At 34.0% G+C, this 16,951-nt stretch overlaps 4 non-coding genes across 4 annotated transcripts; all 4 read left to right on the top strand.

Annotated features, from left to right (window-relative positions):
• Window positions 1–301: 301 nt before the first annotated feature.
• LOC149419071 (5S ribosomal RNA) lies at window positions 302–420 on the top strand. Its single transcript, XR_016302932.1, has one exon. It is a non-coding gene; the product is annotated as a 5S ribosomal RNA (ribosomal RNA).
• An 800-nt stretch (window positions 421–1,220) lies between these two features.
• On the top strand, window positions 1,221–1,339 carry LOC149419070 (5S ribosomal RNA). The gene has a single exon (XR_016302931.1). It is a non-coding gene; the product is annotated as a 5S ribosomal RNA (ribosomal RNA).
• A 323-nt stretch (window positions 1,340–1,662) lies between these two features.
• On the top strand, window positions 1,663–1,781 carry LOC149419069 (5S ribosomal RNA). Its single transcript, XR_016302928.1, has one exon. It is a non-coding gene; the product is annotated as a 5S ribosomal RNA (ribosomal RNA).
• Window positions 1,782–2,104: 323 nt separating this feature from the next.
• On the top strand, window positions 2,105–2,223 carry LOC149419068 (5S ribosomal RNA). Its single transcript, XR_016302922.1, has one exon. It is a non-coding gene; the product is annotated as a 5S ribosomal RNA (ribosomal RNA).
• Window positions 2,224–16,951: the final 14,728 nt, after the last annotated feature.

Genomic DNA, 16,951 nt, shown 5'->3' with positions numbered 1-16,951 from the left:
TTTTTTTTTATTTTTTTATCGTTACTATCATTAATAATATCATAAAATTCTTTAACTTTTCAAGTATGCTACAGGCCTAAAATATTACTTAGTGGATTGATATTATGGTCAACCATTGAAAAAAAAAATTCCTGCAAAGTTATGGATGTAATTACGATCTTTTTCAAGCGCGTATGTAATGATTATTTTTATCAACGTCGCACACACCTTGCTAATGTTTTCAGTATTATTAGGGCTTTTTTATACTAATTTTCATATATTTATTGGCAGGTAGAATAGAAATTAATATTGTTTAGCGTTTGCCAACGACCATACCATGTTGAACACACCGGTTCTCGTCCGATCACCGAAGTTAAGCAACATTGGGCGCGGTCAGTACTTGGATGGGTGACCGCTTGGGAACACCGCGTGCCGTTGGCCCATTTTTTATGGTAATTTTATGTTTTTTTTATTTTTTTATCGTTAACATCATAAAAAATTTTATATCATTCTTTAACTTTTCAAGTATGCTACAGGCCTAAAATATTACTTAGTGGATTGATATTATGGTCAACCATTGAAAAAAAAAAGGCGTTAAAAACAAAAAAATAATGTGCGATGGCCGAGAATCGAACTCGGATCAACTGCTTGGAAAGCAACTACGCTGACCATTACACCACCAACGCCAGTTGTCGAGTTGAGCTAAGAAGCATTTATATTTTACTTCAAAACTTTGACTAGATCAAATGAACTTTAATCGGTCCCGCATTTTCGTTTCGGTCATGAGTTGGTTTTACTCCGGTACTCGAAATTGCATGACGCGGGTAAAGAAGTTTCACTTCAAAAATTAGTTAAAGCGGGGATCGAACCTCGGTTCTTCACGACCACAGTCGTGCGCTCTGCCTGTAGACAGCGAAGATGAGTTAGGAGAGTGAGTTAAACTAGGTATATAATATTAGCTAGGCTCCTATAGCGAAATGATCCCGTTTTTTCGTCACGGTCATGAGTCGGTTTTACTCCGGTCCTCGAAATTGCATGACGCGCGTAAAGAAGTTTCACTTCAAAAAATTCCTGCAAAGTTATGGATGTAATTACGATCTTTTTCAAGCGCGTATGTAATGATTATTTTTATCAACGTCGCATACACCTTGCTAATGTTTTCAGTATTATTAGGGCTTTTTTATACTAATTTTCATATATTTATTGGCAGGTAGAGTAGAAATTAATATTGTTTAGCGTTTGCCAACGACCATACCATGTTGAACACACCGGTTCTCGTCCGATCACCGAAGTTAAGCAACATTGGGCGCGGTCAGTACTTGGATGGGTGACCGCTTGGGAACACCGCGTGCCGTTGGCCCATTTTTTATGGTAATTTCATGTTTTTTTTTATTTTTTTATCGTTACTATCATTAATAATATCATAAAATTCTTTAACTTTTCAAGTATGCTACAGGCCTAAAATATTACTTAGTGGATTGATATTATGGTCAACCATTGAAAAAAAAAATTCCTGCAAAGTTATGGATGTAATTACGATCTTTTTCAAGCGCGTATGTAATGATTATTTTTATCAACGTCGCACACACCTTGCTAATGTTTTCAGTATTATTAGGGCTTTTTTATACTAATTTTCATATATTTATTGGCAGGTAGAATAGAAATTAATATTGTTTAGCGTTTGCCAACGACCATACCATGTTGAACACACCGGTTCTCGTCCGATCACCGAAGTTAAGCAACATTGGGCGCGGTCAGTACTTGGATGGGTGACCGCTTGGGAACACCGCGTGCCGTTGGCCCATTTTTTATGGTAATTTCATGTTTTTTTTTATTTTTTTATCGTTACTATCATTAATAATATCATAAAATTCTTTAACTTTTCAAGTATGCTACAGGCCTAAAATATTACTTAGTGGATTGATATTATGGTCAACCATTGAAAAAAAAAATTCCTGCAAAGTTATGGATGTAATTACGATCTTTTTCAAGCGCGTATGTAATGATTATTTTTATCAACGTCGCACACACCTTGCTAATGTTTTCAGTATTATTAGGGCTTTTTTATACTAATTTTCATATATTTATTGGCAGGTAGAATAGAAATTAATATTGTTTAGCGTTTGCCAACGACCATACCATGTTGAACACACCGGTTCTCGTCCGATCACCGAAGTTAAGCAACATTGGGCGCGGTCAGTACTTGGATGGGTGACCGCTTGGGAACACCGCGTGCCGTTGGCCCATTTTTTATGGTAATTTTATGTTTTTTTTTATTTTTTTATCGTTAACATCATAAAAAATTTTATATCATTCTTTAACTTTTCAAGTATGCTACAGGCCTAAAATATTACTTAGTGGATTGATATTATGGTCAACCATTGAAAAAAAAAAAGGCGTTAAAAACAAAAAAATAATGTGCGATGGCCGAGAATCGAACTCGGATCAACTGCTTGGAAAGCAACTACGCTGACCATTACACCACCAACGCCAGTTGTCGAGTTGAGCTAAGAAGCATTTATATTTTACTTCAAAACTTTGACTAGATCAAATGAACTTTAATCGGTCCCGCATTTTCGTTTCGGTCATGAGTTGGTTTTACTCCGGTACTCGAAATTGCATGACGCGGGTAAAGAAGTTTCACTTCAAAAAGAACATTCCATTAATTTTTTCACGGGTCTGCGCTAGTAGTATCTACAGTAATTGCTGCAATGACAAAAAATATAACTTTGTTTAGCAGTTGAAATATTGGCAGATTACTCCGTGGAAATATATCAGCACATTAACTTGCCTCAGTTGCGCTGCACCAACGCCAAATGGTCGGTTGCCCTTTCACAAATGATAATATTCTAAATGCCAATTTAATGGTACACCGGGCCATCCATTACTACATATGCAAACTGGATAATACACACATATCCATATATTTAAAACCGGGTGCTCCAGCAAAATTGTTTCCTTTTAGATAGATTTTTTAAACAGAAAAATATTATTATTTATAGAAATATGAAGAAAGAAAAAGCGGCGACAAATACAAGATTCTTCTACTGATAATAAGCAAGAAGGGTACTGATGGGTGATATTGTGTTCGCATGGCAGCAAAACTTATATTTATTTATTTTTCATACTCTCCATAAAATAGTTGTTCATCAATATACTTATTACAGATATAACAGATGTATACCACATAAAAAGGTATAATAAATGATAAATGTTTAAAAAATTACAAAACAAGTATGTAAAAAGTTATTCGTAATAATGTATAGTAGAAGTAAATAAATAACACGCGTGAGCACCAACCCGTCGATTCGACCACACTCCGGAATTCACTACCGTCCACCACTCACAGTAGAGTTGGCTCAGAGGAATTCTTCACTGTTTGTCTCCACCTGGGGAATTTGTCACCGTTCATCTCCACCGTCCACGGTGTCAAACATCGGCCTGGAGAAATTCATTAACATTTATTTCCACCGCCCACAGTGTCGAGCATCTCACTGGAGGACCAGGAAGATCCGTGATCTTCACCACTAGTTGACCACAACAACACTGAACACAGATCCAAATTCCAACGTGATGCATCACCAATACTATTTACAATAATAATGACACAGTGATACCTGATACATCTTTCATTGTCTCTATATTTACCGTTACCCACTGATTAGGTGATGCCGACGTGATTCAACCAAGCCAACGGGCATCCCGATGTGATGCGTACACCAACCAATAAGGTCTTCGTAATGAACACACTGATACGCACATCATCATCTCTACCCACTGTTACCCACAGTTTATTGATGGTTTATGGTGACATTATTTTGTTACGTTACGATGGTACGACCAGAAAAGGTTGATAGGAAATAGAGCAAAATAGAAGGATTAAAAAGTCATGCGTGCAGTTTTACCACTTTGTAACTTGCGTCAAACGATCGTTGCTAAGCTCTGTGAAAGACGTTTGAAAATTTCAATGGTCAATGGTCAATGCAGCATCGTTAACTTATAAGTACTCGCTATCGGAACATTTAAAGCGTATGTGATCTCCGACGAGTACACTTGTTAAGAACATATAGGGTTAACTTCTCAGGCTGATTTGTTCGGTTTTGGGAACAGCAGCTATTACCCGTAGAGTCAATTTGTTCGCTTTTCGGAACAGCCCACATGGTCTCATAGAAATTGTTATGTCTCCCTTACCGACATAGTTAGAAATGAACTAAACGGCGTTAGACAGAGAAAACACTAAGATTGATATTCAGATAAGTTTACCACAGAATAATTAATATGTACACCTCCATGAAACCAAAGGTTCCGACCGCAATTTGAAAAAAAATTATGAAACTTTGTGAAGTTTTTACTAATTATTTTTATGTTAAACTGCAAAAAAGTTAGGTGACAGTAATGGTCATTATACATTTTAATTTTTGTTTTTATATTAACTTCAAACAGCAGGCCCTGAGAAAATCCTTTCAGGGCCTATGTCATCTTTGGAGATGCTGTGTGGTGGGTATTTTTAAGGAACATGATGGAGATGAAGTTCTAAAGGTATAGGGGGTGGGTAGGAGTCTGGCGGTCAATGTGTCCAGGACGGATGAATCCATCCCTCCAACTGCGGTTAAAGGCGATATTTCAGAACAGTATTAATCGAATAAACGCAAGGTCAGCCATTTAAAAAAAAAGTTATTTAAAAATATATGCGGTCATGAAATTGTTTGAAAGCGTATTTTTCATCACTTTTCAACTATAGTATTTAGTTTTTGGATACGTACAGAAATATTCCATTTATTTGGATTTTATTGAGAAGCGGGAATACACACAAATTCTCCGACTCTAACGGTCAATATGCCACAGACCCGACGGGTTAACCTCGTTCAACATACGAGTAGTTGGATTACGTATAGTACCAGAGTTATGACTGGTATAAGTTATTTCGGTCCGCAGTTTGCAGGGTGGAGATTCTCCAATTGTTAGCCAACCCAAAATAGGAAAAGGCATTAGATCTACAAGAATTTATGGTATCATTAACAATCTAAAACTATATATACTAACCTATTAATCTTATGGAGATAAGACGTTTGTGGATCAACTAAGATGAGAGTAGAATATATTGGGAATATAAGAAATTTTTAATGGTATCCATCAACTAACTAATTTATTTTATTTTAATTTTAATTGTAGGTATGCTTTCTTTATGGAAACTCTTAAACATGATTTATCATGGGACTCAAATCTATCCCAATGCTGTGTTTGCATTTTCTAGCATTTTGTTTGAGTTTTTTCACTACAGCGCTCCGCCTCGGCGAATAATATTCGGAATCGGGCGAAATCATGCACTCTTAATGCGTATGACGATAAGGTTGAAATTCAGGCAATAATGGTAGCCGGTTTCGATATAAACAAAAAATATATCTCCAAAATCTATGTTCAATTTTAATTTGTGATGTTCGCACACAAATATTTAAATGTTTTCCGATCACGATGCAAAGAACCCCATTTGCCACAAAATACAATAAAATCATATCTGAAAATGGGTTCGTAAGAGTTATTATTATACTTGAAAGCATTTTAACGGGATAATAAATTTATTTTTTAAAGGGTTTATATTATATTCGATTATCGGCTCGATTATAAGTATATACATAGTAAAGGCTAAGTTAAATATTTATAAATTCGATTATAGGCTCGATTAAAGTTAAGGCCAAGATAAATATTTCTGGGCGGTCAAATTTTTATCGTCTCAATATATCTGCATTTTTCGGTTTAATTATATTTTGTTGGTCACCCGGTGTCCGCATTCATAGGGTGCCCAGTATAAACTGTGATAAAACACTAGGAGGCAATAATTAATGACCAAGCTCGTTAGTATGTTTTTATGTAAAATTTAATTGTCATTAGCAGAAATTGATACTTATTGAATCCCCCTGATGTGTTTTGTTATAATCATTTCAACAGCGCGAGAGACGTGCCGCGACTAATGTTGCAATTTTTAAAAATTAAATATGTGTAATCAATTTTGAACTTTTCGTATGAATAGGGTCCGGACAAACTTTCTGGATTTTGAAATTCTCTGAATTTAGTTTCCCATTAGAAACAATTTTTCTGTTTTTTTACTTTTAATTTTGAAACATATCCATTATCAATATTGATTTTAGGCCATTCGTACACGGAGATACTTACAAGTGACGAAGCGACTCAAGTTTTGTGCGCGTAGCATACCCGCCGTTCGTGAGTTCTTGAGACACGATGCAGACATTACATCCGAACATGATGAACGTTAACTTTGTTCTGGAGATGGGAAATTATCCGTATTTCTATAACTTTACTTTACCGGAATATATTAAAAAGGATTTTGCGGAGAAGGCATGGATTGAAGTTGGAAAGAAAAGTCAATCTGATATCATTCTCACATAGTTCCTTGGCGTCGATGATTATTGCCATACAATTTTTTTTTATTGGCAATTTTTTTGATACATACAGGTACATATATAATTATACAAAATATAGGTAAGGCAGTAACAAAAAAATCCCACAAAGGCGAAGCCTGTGCGTGGGCATTATAAGGTATGTATTCAAAACAGTGATGGTTACACTATCTATGGTTTAAATGAAAAAATAAATATGAATAAAGAAAAATATATATATTACATATAGTTAGTTTTATATGATTTTACTGGAGTTTTTGCGTATTTAATAAAAAAAAGTTTAAATGGAAGTTAATTTTTATTTATTTTAAATGTAGATGGTAACATATTATCATATATAGGTATCATATTCGTAGTATAAATTATAGAAAAAATTCTCTCACTTCCAGATACTTTTTTACCCAACTTTTGACATTTATTTTATTCGAGTTTAGGTTTTCGCACATCTTGATGGAACTCGGCAAGGAATTAAACAATTTTGGGCCAATATAGTTAATGTGTCTTTGGGCTAGCCTAGTTTTGCAGTGAGGCACTTTGTACACGCATATGTTGTGTCTCTGGCTAGAACGATTTGGATTTTTACAGAAATTATAAGGACGAGTGTATATAAATTTAAGAAATTGGACACAGTAGATCCACCTTAGTTCTATAATGTCAGTTTCCTGAAACAATTGATCGGTGGGATATGTCTTGGTCTTCTGGTGCATTATCTTAATGATAGACTTCTGAACAATTTCTAGAGGTTTCACATGGTTATAATTAACAACAGTTTCGTTGTATAGGTTAACCCAAAATTTTGTCACTTGACATGTTATTAATTCCACGGCTGCACTTTGAATTGAAATGTGAATTTTCGAAATTGGAACTAATTGTGTTAAGTATATAAAGTATCAAATTACCTCCCAACCTACAATACAGCATTTGAATAGAAAATTATATTTAATTTATATTTCATTAATTGATATATCCTTTGATTTTTCAGGGGTCCACTAGTCTTAGGTGTTATTATTGTCTGGGTACTTTTGTTCATTTAAAAGTTTTTTTATTTGATTCTCCGTTTTCTCGCTTTCCAAATCCTGGAGTAAATCCTTCTCTTTTACACGATTTTATGCCCACATTCCGAAAGAATTAGGAAAAAAGTTACAAAGATAGCTAATTTGTTAACTAACTTTATTTATTAAGTACTGTAGTGGTACACAACGATTGAAGGGCGCACTTGATTTGTGTAAATCAAGTATCATTCCGTTGAGTATGGAAACCAGCTCAAGTCTGCAAATCCTACATTCCTTTAAAAACCCTCGACATTCATCCGTTTGACGGAATTCAATATCTAAAATGCAAGCGGACGGATTTTAATCGTTGGTACACGGATAATTGTCGATAATTTAATAATTGTTTGTAGATAAATGAATGAAAGAATGCTTGTTCCAAAATATAATAATAAATACGCACGGCGAACCCTAAAATTTAACGTGCCAAAAATGCTTAACATGGTACCCATTAATATAAAAAATTGCGATTCTACAAATAGATTGAGATATATGCTGAAACAATGGTTACTAAAAAGAGAGAGTTTATATTAATTTAGGTGTGTTAATTGTATAGTTACAGTAATAATAGTATGTGTGTATGTATGTAATTGATCATTAACATCCTGTTGACAAACTGCTTTATTGCAGTTTAACGGGATTGTAGCTTGAAAACCAAAAAAAAAAGATAACTCCTCTATTGAAATTTTTTTAGAAATAATTTACAAATAATAACAGGATTCCTTTATAAAGGTTTATTTTTATACGAATAAATTATGACGTGTTATTGAAAATCGGAATACTTTTTCATTACAAGGAAAATTCTTTGTATCGTCCTGGTATCGTTAATTTATCGTGAGGGCAAAAATTGATTCTCTACGTATAATTAAATATTGTTAAACTGTTTGAATGAGATCCCTGAGGTGTACGTGTGTCGTGTACGATTGTGTGAGAAATTTGGAAAACCGCAAATAATGCAAGGTTCATTTAAGCGTAAAGAGTAAGATTAAGAAAGAGACGCTTTGGATGGTTTGGGCATGTAGAGCGAATGAGCGAATTGAGTGAAAGGAGAATATATGACCCGAATTGGAATGGTAGAATAAGTCAGGAGCTCTCTAAGAAGACGTGATACGATCAGGTAAACTAGATACTTGAGTCAGGTCATGTCAAAAGTATCATCTAGGAGACGATGCATGAATGTGAATGAAGCAAGGCGTGAATGCCAAGACTGAGTCGTTTGGCTTTCTGTCCTCTCTGCCTACGCCTACGGGGAAACACCGTAATGGTCAGTTAGTTACTTAAACTGTAATTTTTTGCATTAACGAACACTCTTCTTCTATTCTAGATATAAAATAACCAATTGTAAAACATGAATTTGAATTAGTTACTCAAACGTTTTTTATTTTATTATTTTTATTTCTAGCAATCCCGATGACTTATAAAACACATTGTAGGACGAGAGGAACTTATAATATATAGGTAGGAGTTAATAGGTACAATTAGTTACAAAATTATAAGTTTCACATTAAAAACAGGACAAGAATATCATCATTATAAGTTTCACATACAAAGCGGTAAACAAATAGGAAAAAGGGAGGTAAAGTAGAACAAACAAGAGGAAACAAAAAAAGAAACAGACAGGGATACAGAGCCAATGTAGGAATTTAGAAGAAGGTACTTACCCACTAATACATTGGTAAAAATAGATTATGCTCGATTACAAATACAGGGGATAGAAAAAAGAGAGAAAGAAACAGAAAAAAGTACAACACGACACGAATTACGTATTTTCGTTTCTATATCTTTTAAAAAATTATCTTTGAAGGCCTTACTTTGAATTTTTGGATAATGCTGGTTGTTTTAATACATGTCTGGTTATACACACTCTATAACTATAGTTATAGAGTATGTAGGCAATAAGGTTATATAAGAGTTCGTTTATCAGTCCCCGGCGTTGCCCGGGCTTAACCCAGAGTTCTTAATCTAATGCATACTCTTGTTTTGAAGGACAAATTTGAGAGATTTCGTCAACCCCGAATAAGACTGTAGATTTGTATAAATAATAATAGTCAAATCCTCGTTGCCCGCCTAATGTCCGCTACGACAATACCGTCTTCACCATAAGGGCACACGGGGCCCGTGTCCAGGGCCCCCATTTTCAGGGGGCCCCGAAGGACTGACAAATTCTCTCGCGAAACGCGATAATGCGGGCGGTGTGTGCGCAAGCGCGCGGAAAAAATTTTGAATGCGATTTTGACCCTTCTGTGTAAAGAATTTGTATAAAGAACAAGGTCAGAATCGCTTGCGCCAACATCACTGATGATATAGCCACTAGTTTCTTTCACCTGGCAACACCAGAATATTTTTAAATAATTTATCTTTGGAATCGTAATGTCAAATTTGCCGCGATGCAAATCTGATGCGTGATACTTGACGAAATGTTCTTGTTCTAGGAATGTGTTTCAGTCATTGATGTAGTCTAATTTAGTCTATGGTTTCGGTCAATAAAATATATGATAGCTCAAAATTAATCCACAAAGCATTCCATTTAAAATTCAAAGTGGTGCGTTGTCAAAGGGAAAGGGAAGGGAAGGGGGCCCCATCAGGTCCGACCCATGACAGGTTAAACTTTCAGTCTGATAGGAGTGAAGAATAAAAAATGAATTGCGAACAACAATGTTACAAAAACGTCTGAGTAATTTGTCAATTATGTGCATAGAAAGTGATATCCTTCAAAAAATTGACTTTGAGGATATAATAGAAGATTTTGCTCAACAGAAATCCCGAAAGAAACCGTTATCGTAATCGTAACCAAAAAACCAGCAGCATTCTAATTTCATTAATGACATATTATATCATACTGTATTTGATTACCTATAATAAATGGTCATACTTAGTAAAAAAAATGGTATTATAATTTGCTTTTTTACTTTCCAAAAGGGCCCCAAATTCTTGTGTGCCCAAGGGCCCCAGCCTAGTTTAAGACGGCACTGGCTACAGACAATCTTCTTTATATAAATATAATAAGATATTTAAGTGAGGAGAACATATGGTCACATAGAAGAAGCAATGCTTCATAAAATGTTGGATTTTTGCTGTGGTAAGCATAAACGTTGACGCTTTTAACGTGTAAGTTATTCCGCACTCTTTGAAATCTTTAAATTATTAACGAATTGTTGAAAATTTATGAATCACGCCGAAAGAGCTATATAATATCCATACATTTTCGCAATTTCGTATTGCCAATGTGACAAAATTCGCAAAAACACTCAACGCTCCTTAAATAATCATAAAATATTCATATCATAAACACACCCTGAAACTTTGAGTGATATATTCTGTGGCGGGTCGCACCGTTCCGCCCATATTTTTCACTTGCAACGGAAAATACATATATTTTATGTAAGCCTGAAGCGCCCAACGTTACGCGAGCAACGTTTTACAGAGTGTCCCGTTTTCGGGATATAAATAATTTAATATTCATTCAAATATAAACATTTAATATACCATAAGACTTGTGATGCGACGTTTTACGTTGTCGTTAGTGTATTACTTTAACGGGAAAATATCGATATAATTCGGAGAATTTATGTCCCGCGAGACACTTTATATCATTTAACAGTAAAAATATACATGTTACTTTTTCTCATTTAAATAATGAATTAACGTATTTAACAAAAATATACAGTAAAAATGTACAAAAATGTACAGCTAAAATTATAAAATTGAGTTTTTTTGCAAGGTATCAATTTATTTCAAATTTTTTTTTATTGGTACATAACTTGTATAAATATATTTTTGTGAATTTAGGTGAAGGTTCATTTTTATGAGCATAAAAATAACAACGTTACACTTTTTGACTTCCCAAAATGAATGAATAAATTAACCAGATTTCATATGTAAATAACTAAAATGGCGGGATTTTTCGTTTAAAAAAAATGATGTCCAATAATATTAAGAATCTACAGGCAAATAAGAAGTAGAACTTATTGTTTGACATAACAGCAGTTAACCTCCGAAATTAAAGTCGGTTCTACCCAATTGGGATTCAGCTCAGTTGTTAGCGCTGTTGACTCCAGTCCCTGGGGAAGAAGGATAAATCCTCAGTCAAACGAAAAATTAGTTTTAAAATACATTGTAAAAGTTCACAACAGTTAATAACCAGTCCCTTGGAAGAAGGAGTAGAGTAAATTATTGTTTTTTAATACATCTATTAATAATAAAATATGAATTAAAGTAAAAAAGTTGTTGTTGTTTTTTTTTAAATTTTATATGTCTAGTCCGTTTCTTTATTATTATCTTCTTCTTCAAAGATTAACTAACTAATTAGCCATCATGCCATTTCCGCGGTGGTAGGAAGATGGAGGGACCCTCCAAACAACTCGATCTTGGCACACACTCCTTGCATCATTCTCGTACATACTCTTATATTATTCTGATTTTTGAAACGACACGACACAAGTATATCATTGACATGTCTCCCTCGGGCGTTCCCGACTTCTTTTACTATTCACATTAGCGTCATATATTCTCCTTACACTCCTTTCTTCGTACATTTGCTCTACATGCTCAAACCACCGGAGACTCCTTTCTTTAATCTTACTCATTACGCTTACATCAGCCTTGCCTTCTTTGCGGAACTCCACATTTCTCACACGATCATGCATGGTTTTACCACACATACGCTTCAGGGATCTCATTTCTACAGCATTCAGTCTTCTTTAATCTTTCCTCTGTCAGTTCTTCGCCTCACTGCTATACATCAGGGTAGGTACCAGCACTCCTTTGCGGACTGCTAGCTTCGTTTTTTGGACAGTTTTTTGCTAGCGCCAACCGCGTTCAGTCGTCCATAAATGGAGTTTCCTGCATTTGCCCTTCTTTCAATATCTCTTTAAATTAAATATCAAAATGTAAGTAAATTAAATATTACGCAGGCAACATTTTCAATTAATAATGATTCTTCTCTCAGGGAAAAAATATAAAATTATGAGGTTATTAAACTTGAACATAAAAAGGCAATTTTATTTTTGGAATGACTAATGAGTAAATCCTCAAATTCTAATATTTAATCATTGAAGACTATATAGGCGATTCTAAAATGAAAATTTGAAACAGAAAAATCAGAAAAGGATACAGTCCTATCTAGGAATAGAACCAAGTTACCATTTGAGAGAGCAGCGCACCGGCAAGGCTAAGGTCCTGGGTTCCATTCATAGAAGCGATGGTAAAATTTTCATTGGAAAATTGCTAATATTGTTTTCAATGATTAAAAAAAAGACTTCTCAAATCTTTAATTTTAGAAATGCATCATCCTGTACGTTTGGTGTAGAGCGTAAAGTGCGACTGTGGCGCTCGTTGTTTGTGAATAATAACACGTCACCGTGGAGCAAGGCTTACACCTGCTCATTGTGTCCTGCCAACAATGGATAATGACGGCAAATGATCGATGTAAGGACACTCCTCAAATAAAAGGGTAAAACCACCACAAATTTGTTTTTTTTCCACCATGATATTATTGCTACATTAAAATCTTTTGGGTATCTTTATAAATCCTCCAGAACGTTGTTTTTTATGTAATGTAAACACTGTAAAAAAAACAAATATCAACTTGATGAAAAACTTTATGGTTTTTTTACAACACGCACTGTGAGTTTTCGTATTATTGTAGATTTAATATTGTTATATTTTTTAGTCATGTTATTTTTAATTAATTTAAAGAAAAATGAATATACCTGAAAAATCAGAATTTCAAAAAATTATTCGAATTGATTCGCTGTTTATAATTTTAGTAACGCTAACCCGGGAAAAATCACGGGTTATCAGAAGTAATATTATATTATAGACGGAGAAAACTTAGGACCAGTTGTTTAGGAGAATTTGAACAATTCATCAAATTTCAACGTCGATTTGCGAGTTCTGTGAAAGTACTATTCAAGTTCTGATATTATATCATTATAGGCTAGTTTCTTGACAGAACTGAAATAATAACAGAACTAGAAAATATCTTTCACAGAACTCGCAAATTAACGTTGAAATTTGAAGAATTGTTCAAATTCTCCGAAACAACCCGTCTTGCCATTGCTAATTTATTAAAATTATTCGGAATCCGGTTAAAAACGGGACTGCAGGCTTTAACGAATGATTTGATAGGTTTCCTGTTAAACTTTAAAAGTTTAACTGGAAAAAGTCTGCAATTTCATTTGAAGAGATTTTTAATATATCATCACTACTCATTTTTATTCGTGTAGTTAGGTACTTTACCGTTTGTCTGAATTCTTCATCCATTCTGTTCCAATTTTGAAAATCGCAATAAAATAATTTTTTATTTAAATATTATATCACGATAAAATATTACATTATGATATAATATTATATCATGATAAAATATTATATACTTTAAAGCTTGTCTGAATTTTTCACCCGGTTAGTTCCAATTGCAAAAAAAACACTTAAATTCAAAGCAAATCCGAGTTTCAGAGTTCATTGAACAAGAGTTATTATGTAAGAAAGACAACACAACCGAAATTAGTATATTAATGATGAACTTTTCGTTTTGAAACATTGAAGCCAATTTTAAATATTTTAATAGGTCGTTAGACATAATTTGAGATTTTCATGGCCAAAAGTGTTATCGTGATACATTTTTGGGTTATTATGCCGTGTTGCATTAATATTAATATTAATATATATAGAGGGCTAAGCTTAATAATTCTTGGTGTCCGGTACTTGACGACTACACCAAGGAAAACCACAAAAATTGAACTAGGTAATTAAATATATTGAAATACCAGCTCTAAGTGGATAAAAGCGCGCAGAAAGGTATCACCTCTACCAACTTAATGTACACATTTCACCTGACGATGGACATTTAAAAGAAAGAAGCAAAATGTGGCATGATAAACCAAAAATGAATCACGATTAACCTCGTTCAATTCAAAAGCTATTAGGTGTGGTGACTTCTTGACCATGTTTCTTCTAGATTGGATCACTTGATATGCTTGTAGATTGAAGAATCATTTGGTTAATCTTGTTTTATTTGCTCGTAATATGGACCAAGTTATTGTATTGTAAAACTATATATATATATTTATTTTTTAGTTTGGCGTGATCTGGTTTTTTGTAATTTTCACAAATAGTTAAATATTATTCAAATAGGTACATTCCACAAAACGTTGTGACATTCAATCATCAAGTAGGCAAACATTAATCCTAATGTTGAAATGTTTTGTAGTATTGCATTGAGAATGCTTAGCTTTGTTCTAAGCACTGCAAAGAACTTATAAAAGATACCCAAGTTCTTTTATAAAATTAATTAAATAATTTCATAAATTCTTTGGTAAGGAGTAGACTTGAAAGTGGGTCGGTAATTTGGAGCCCACACCTGTTAAAGTTTTCCCACGCGTTGTTGAAGAGAATTTTTTTAAGAAGAGATTTTTCCACCCGAGGGAACATTTTTTATTGATAAACTGAAAATAGTTTCACTTCATTTGGTCTATACAAATATAAGCACATCTTTTTAAATACTGCTTATTTCTAATATATATAAAATACATAATTTTTACATATTTCTAAGTCTGCTTATTCTAGGTACATTTTTCATTTCACTGGGAGCTCATTCCAATGATATGCTCGGAATGAACCATCTACTGGTGTTTCGGCACGCCATTGGTCATGTTGGCTTCGTTCTGCTTCCCAACCAATGGCAGAGCTAAGATCCAGATCTGTACTTGAATCCGCGCTGGATTGTATGAATAATGCCGCCAGTATGAAGTTTTGTTCTGAGCAGAGATGTGCAAAATGGGTACCCAAAACCATTTGAAATGCAAAATGGAAATGTGTCAAAACTTTTCCATTTGAAAATGTAAAATGCAAAATGGTTTTTAGAAAAGCATTTCAAATGCAAAATGCAAAATACCTATTTTCAAAATGCATTGAAAATGCAAAATGGTTTCTCAGTTCAAACAATCAAAATAATTATAGAATTTTTAAACAGTTTTGTTATTTAATTATGGACATCAATGTAGAACAAACATATTACACGATGGTAAATCCAAAAACACCACGACCACATATTATGAAACCACAAAAAATTTGCGCGGGACTAATGTTGCCAACGTAAAAACATAGAAACTGCTATCTAACATTTAATATTACAGCGTCATGGCCCCATGTTCAGTATTTCAATCAGTATTTTTTGTGATGGTATCACTCAATTGCCAGGGCTCCTACCAGGGAGCAACTTGACAAATGTAAATTATCTCTCATAGCGAGGTTGAGGACCGACTGATATTTGGGGCTAATGAAAAAAAGATGAGTGGAGATAGTAGGAAGAATGTTTCAAAAAAGCATTTGAAATGGAAAATGCATTGAGAAAAGCATTTAAAATGCAAAATGGTTTTTAGAAAAGCATTTAAAATGCAAAATGGAAAATACCCATTTAGCATTTTGCATTTCCATTTGAAATGGATTTATTTGAAATAAAGCACATCTCTGGAAATGAGTCAGCTAATCTCGTGAGGATTCTATGAATATGTATCGCCGGCAAAGTGTCAAATTATACCTATCGAAAGTTTCATATCAGTAACTAATGGCATTAATCCGCCGTAAACGCTGTGAAAACCTAATCGATGCAAGTGATGCTCTCCGTGCGTGTGCAATGATTCGTATTTTAACGTGAATGTGATTAGTGACATTTTTCATTTTTTTCAATCTGCTTTTCTATTTATATGAACATTATCGAATTATAGACTCCAATTACATCCACATACATTAAGATACTCAAAGCTGCTAAATACAATCTTGTGTGTTACTGTGTGTTTGGTTTGAGACAGCACGATGCTATTGGGATTGCAAGTTCCATTAAGCAGAGAGAGGATATAATCCCCTTTCTGACCTCGTATATTACGTGAACTAACGCATCACCGTACAACGGGTCAGAAGTGATGTGCCAATTGATACATATTTCTTCAGAATGATACGTGGATGGTTTAAAAACTCGGCTATCATGGAAAACATTGATTTTTTTACTCCCGATGGTTATCTGTCACCGACATCATAGACTGTTTTATCTCCCGAATTGCAGGAATAACTTGCCAACGGTCATACCGGTGGGGAGAGCTATCATGCTGTTGAATATAATCGATTCTTAAAAGGCAAGTTTTATTGCCACTAGTAATAGATGATCTACTTCTTTATATTTGTTGATTCCACTTTATAAATTTATTTTAAATTAGTTTAAAATGAACAATTGTATTTTTGTACTTTTCCCATGAACATAAATTTATATTTTGATACCTTTTTATAATGCATACTTGAATGAAAACACTGCACAATGTGATTTACGTGTATTCTTTTATCTGTTTATGCAATTCCATGAAAGTTTTATTGCCATTTCTACGGAGATTGTGTCGTACTTCTGCCAAGAATTTAACGAATTTCCTATCCAGGCTCTTTCAGTCCGCAGGTTTGATTTGTCAACTTGTTTCTTGGATTGAGGCCAAAATAAATCCAGCGAGAATATTTTCCTGG

The sequence above is a fragment of the Hesperophylax consimilis genome, chromosome 12, assembly GCF_061612785.1.
Source record: "Hesperophylax consimilis isolate HC1 chromosome 12, BYU_Hcon_1.0, whole genome shotgun sequence".
NCBI classification, from domain to species: domain Eukaryota; kingdom Metazoa; phylum Arthropoda; class Insecta; order Trichoptera; family Limnephilidae; genus Hesperophylax; species Hesperophylax consimilis.
The sequence above is the reverse complement of the archived record's forward strand: the minus strand, read 5'-3'. Positions and strand labels throughout refer to the sequence as shown.